Raw genomic sequence first — 5,965 nt, forward strand, 5'->3', positions numbered from 1 at the left:
TATATATATATATATATATATAAGGTTTGACACTGTAGACGTCAAAATTAGCGGCAATTCTATTTTCACACCCGCTAAGACTATTTTCTTTCATGTGCTCGTGTTAATATGAAGCCTTTCTTTAGAGGTTTAGTTTTATTTAATCACTTACATTTTTAACAGCGGAATCTGTAGTAGAAAACCTGTAAAAATAAGGTTTGGTTTGCGGATCTGGCTGCAGTCTACATCTATACCTCGTGTTAAACCCTGCATGCTGGGTATCTGTCATCGATTTAATGAATTCCAATAAGAGTGATAAATTCACTTTTATAGGCAAAATAGGATGTAAAGACTCACATGCTGTGCTGTGTAACATTTAACAACTGCTGTAGTTATGCATTTTATTTTATTTTATCTATCTAATCTTTATCATTCCATATATGAAAGCTCTGCTTTCAAAGTTAGATTTTCAAAGCAGAACTTTAATATATGTATGAAAGTACCATGGAAAGTTTGTGTGTCACAGAAAAACAATTATTGGAAGTTTTACGAGGACAGAAAGACAGATTTGTGCTATATATCAGTATAAAGTCAATCAGGAACGATCATTGCCTTTTGGGTAAGATACTGACTGGTGCAAATCTTGTGACAGATTACTAAAGTTATAACTGGCTCTTTCAACAACATTCACACGGATGCCCAAAATCTGCATCTCCCCTAACCCTGCCCTGGGTATCTGAAGTTATATAAATCCAGCGCGGAAATCATTTCATTACCAGACCAGTCTGTGTGTGTATGTCTTCAATGACTCGAGTAAAGGGGGGAAATCCTCTTTTACCTGTCTGGGTGTTTGGAACATACCCTAAGAGGGTTGCAGAACTGGGATCTACCTAAGGAAGTGGGAATTTGTGAATTGCCTCAAACTGACTTCTCATTTCCATCATGTAAACAGACTTGTCATTCGGAAATGTCTCAGTATGACCACTATTTATTTACTAAAGGAGTCATTGTTCAACTTAGCCCCCTGAAAGTGCTTGCTGCAACCAATCCTGCAGGAGCTTCTAATTTGTAAATTTTGCTGCACATGACTGGGTGTTCGAAAGTGAAGACCACTTCACCACAGGCTAGAAAACAATTGTATTTAGTAAAGCAGCACATAAATAAACAATGTGGAATGGAGTTCTCTTGTCCTTACTAAACAGAACTGGGTTCATAGTCCTTATATGCCATCTATTTTCTTTCACAATACGATACTGTATTATACATACTATATTATATTGTACTTCTTATACTATACTATACATAATATACTATATTGTACTTACTATACTAGATTATATTGTACTATATTGTACTATACAATACCTATACTATACCTATACTATACATATTCTCTAGCCAGCTGTAGGGGTAGGCCCAGCATATAAACACTGTTCAGCTGAGACATCAGATAAATGTGTTGTTTGTCATCTTATTTCTTCCAGCCACATCTTCTGTGCTGTTTATAAGCAGAGAGCTAACCGGCCCGGTGTCAGGCCTTTGTGAAGTTGTAAAGATGCATCAAACAGCGACAAGTTGACGGGTTTACGTGTAAGACCAATATGGTTAACATATGTCCTGTTATTTATGAGTGACAGCATCAATTGCCTCCTTAGCCCCCTGAAACTCATTTGTTAGTCTTATCACCCCTGCATACTGGACAGCTACAGCCGCCACTAGTATAAATACACAGCTTCATTTGTGAGTATGTCATAGTATAGTACTCATAGTCAAGGCATATCCTTGGACTCGACGTGTGTACATAACACTCAACCGTGCAGCTTTTCAGGTGATCGATTGAATGGCAGGATTAGCTGTTACTGATCACAAGTTTAGGGTGCAAATTTAATGCAATGCAGCATCACATAAAGATAAAATAATGATAACATAGATAATATATATAGAGAGAGAGAGATGTTATAAATAGACATATAGCTAAATGGATTATAGAGAGATAGCTAGATAGATAATAAATAGAGAGCTACCGTAAATTATAAATAGATGGACAGACTGATAAATTATAAAGAGATAGATGATAGATAGATAGATAGATAGATAGATAGATAGATGATCTAGGTATGGATTATAAAGAGAGAGAGGTATATAGATAGATAAACAGATGATAGATAGATAGACAGACAGACAGACAGACAGACAGACAGACAGACAGACAGACAGACAGATAGACAGATAGATAGATAGATAGATAGATAGATAGATAGATAGATAGATAGATAGATAATCTAGGTATGGCATTAAAAGATGCGAATCATTTTCTGATGATTCTCTATTCTTCCCCAGGAGGACTGGAAACCACCGATGATAATAATGATAATAATAAATCTGTAAAAAGACTTAGGAGGCGATTACAGAGGGACATTTTAATAAGTGGTATAAAGCATGCTAGCAGCAGGTGACAAGTTATCACGTTTTTCTTCGATTCCACAGGGATGCGGTGCGAAGCAATAAATATGGTAAAGGTGGCAGCTCGGTGTGTCTGCTGGCCATTAAAGCGTCTCTAAAACATTACAGGCTTGGCAAAGACTTTCACGAGTTCCTTCTTCCACGTTATACTCCAGTTGCAGCCAGATAGTGCTATGTCACATCATATGTGGTCTGTGTGCGGTCACAGGTCGAGTACCCTCGGAGTGGCCTAAGGTCAGACAATCAAAGGCAACCTGTAACCTAATATGCTGCTGATGACCATGTTGACATTATGAGGTCCTGTCACACAGACAACGGTGCGGCCTGCTCTCCTTTTCATCACAATGCATTCCATATGGGGAAGACCATCGAAATTTGTTTATAATAAATACCATGCCAGGCAGATAACTGTAATGCCGAAACGTGCAATGATACTAAAGCACAATGATTCAGCTTCTCGTGTTTTTCATTTAGGAAAGAATACTTTTGTAACCTTCCCTGGAACCTTTGTAATACACAACACACGCAAAGCCGTACTCCATACGTTTATGATGTCTAAAAATGATAATAATTTATACAGTAAAGTAAACTGCCTTCAGATGCTAAGGTCTTACACAGCGCACAAAGCACACATAAAGATTATAGGCGCCGGCCATTTTTAATATCACCAATTCAAAGGCGGAACGCAGAGAATATGATGACTGCTGAAAGATAAAACGCACACAATCGTTACCCGTGATCTGCAGCTCTCATATAACTTGGACTTCAAGAAACTTCAGGAAAAACTCTTTAAAAAAAAAAAAAGTATCTGAAGTTTTAGCGGTCGTCTCTTTCCTTCAAACAAAAAGCAGCTGAAGCCTCTGGTATTGGCTGTAGAAATGATTGGAGCCTGTGTTTTCTTCCCTTTTCACCCCGTGACACGGGGAAAGGGGGCTTGTGGTTTGAAGAGAAATAAAGCACTTCTTAGAGGGACGGCACAAGTGACTTTGAACTTGGATCAGCTCCTCTATGTCCTGCAGAGAGAGTAGGACTGCAGCCCTGAAAGAATAGCAAATACACCCCAGCCTGCGGGGTCTCTGTGTGCAATTAAAGAATTCCCCCTAAACTTTATCTGGGAAAGCTCCTGAAGCTGCACACACAGCACCATACAGAAAACTAGCAGGGAAAGGAAGAGAGAGACTGAAGAAAGGTAAGTACTTTCCTGTGGGAATTGCACTGTGCCACTTATGGCTTCTAGAATACGGCTTATTTTACATTGCACTTTGCTGCACTACATACAGACCCTTTGCCTTTAAGACCACCTTGATTTAGGAGTATGTGCTTTGATACAGGACTGAGGGGCCAGGCTGGCATGCAAAGAGCCAGGTAGGGCCAGGAGACCAGATATTACACTTCACCAGTATAATTTAGTAGTATAACCAGGCAGTCATAGGAAACTAGTTACTACCCCCTCTCCAGTATAATATAGCAGTATAACCGGACAGTGCCAGGAAACTAGTTACTACCCCTCTCCATTATAATTTAGCAGTATAACCAGTTAGTGCCAGGAGCCTGGTAGCCCTCTCCAGTATAATGTAGCAGTATAACCAAGCAGTGCCAAGAGACCAGTTACTAGCCATCTCCAGTATAATGTAGCAGTATAACCAGGCAGTGCCAGGAAACAACTACCCCTCTCCAGTATAATGTAGCAGTATAACCAGTGCCAGGAGATTAGTAACTACCCTCAGTATAATGTAGCAGTGTAACCTGGCAGTGCCAGGAGATTAGTTACTACCCCTCTACAGCATAATGTAGCAGTATAACCAGGCAGTGCCAGGAGACCAGTTACTACCCATCTCCAGTATAATTTTACAGTATAACCAGACAGTGCCAGGAGATTAGTTACTACCCCTCTCCAGTATAATGTAGCATTATAACCAAACAGTGCCAGGAAACTAGTTACTACCCCTCTCCAGTATGTAGCAGTATCCAAGCAGTGCCAGGCAACTAGTTACTTCCCCTGCAGTATAATTTAGCAGTATAACCAGTTAGTGCCAGGAGACAAGTTACTACCCATCTACAGTATAATGTAGCAGTATAGCCGGGCAGGGCCAGGAAAGCAGATACTACCCCTCTAGCAATATAACCAGGAAATGCCAGAAGATCATTTACTACCTTTTTTTTGTATAATTTAGCAGCATAATCAGGTATAGTGCCAGGATACAGCTTCCTCTACATTATAATTTAGCAGTATAAGCAAGCAGTGCCTGGAGACCAGTTACTACCACTCTTTAGTATATTCAGACAGTGCCTGGAGACTAGATACTACCACTATCTAGTATAACCAAGCAGTGCCAGAAGACCAGTTACTAACCCTCTCCAGTATATCCTAGCACTATAATAAGACCGTGCCAGAAGACCAGATTCTACCAATAGCTAGTATAACCAGGCAGTGCTAGGAGACCAGTTACTACCTCTCTCCAGGATATCCTAGCAGTATAACCAGGCAGTGCCAGGAGAGCATGGTTACCCTCACCAGGATATCCCCCTCACCACCATGCCTTACCCCTCTCCAGTATATCCTAGCAGTTTAAGCAGGCAGTGCCAGGAGACCAGTCCTTACCCCTCTCCAGTATAATCATCCAGCACTACCCTCTCTTCCGCTCGATTGTTCGTGTTAAACTCGCACTTGTGGACACACTTGTAATTGTTTATGCGCCTCCAGCTTTCTAAACAAACAGCAATTAGCGAGAGTCTCTGATTATTATGCCTTTATTTACAGATCAATGTCTTTCTCTTATCAAGGACACTTATCTTTGTGTCTATCTGCTTGTTGGTTAACTTCGTATCCTTTTCATGGGGAAGGACAGCCATGGTTTGGTGGGTTTCTGCTTCTGTGACTTTAGAGCAGTCTGACCCACGCGTGACTCTTTCCACAGTGGGGACCACATTAGGCGTTGTGCTTTGCCGGGGGACGGAGGCACCCCCTGTATATCAGAGCTGTAAGGATCGCATTGTACTGCTATGGGTGCGGTTTTGTTTTCATTGATGTGCAGTAGTATCTCTTCATGATTCATCAGTACTAGAAATCTCAGAAGAGTCCTGTACACATACTAGCCACAGTCAGGTAACGTTACATCACACATTACTATGTCGTCATCAGCAAAGATAGATGGATGGATGATGAGCAGAACACAGCTTCATTTGTGAGTATGTCATAGTATAGTACTCATAGTCAAGGCATATCCTTGGACTCGACGTGTGTACATAACACTCAACCGTGCAGCTTTTCAGGTGATCGATTGAATGGCAGGATTAGCTGGTACTGATCACAAGTTTAGGGTGCAAATTTAATGCAATGCAGCATCACATAAAGATAAAATAATGATAACATAGATAATATATATAGAGAGAGAGAGATGTTATAAATAGACATATAGCTAAATGGATTATAGAGAGATAGCTAGATAGATAATAAATAGAGAGCTACCGTAAATTATAAATAGATGGACAGACTGATAAATTATAAAGAGATAGATGATAG

Source organism: Nanorana parkeri, unplaced genomic scaffold (assembly GCF_000935625.1).
Source record: "Nanorana parkeri isolate BGI_ZX_2015 unplaced genomic scaffold, ASM93562v1 scaffold71, whole genome shotgun sequence".
NCBI classification, from domain to species: domain Eukaryota; kingdom Metazoa; phylum Chordata; class Amphibia; order Anura; family Dicroglossidae; genus Nanorana; species Nanorana parkeri.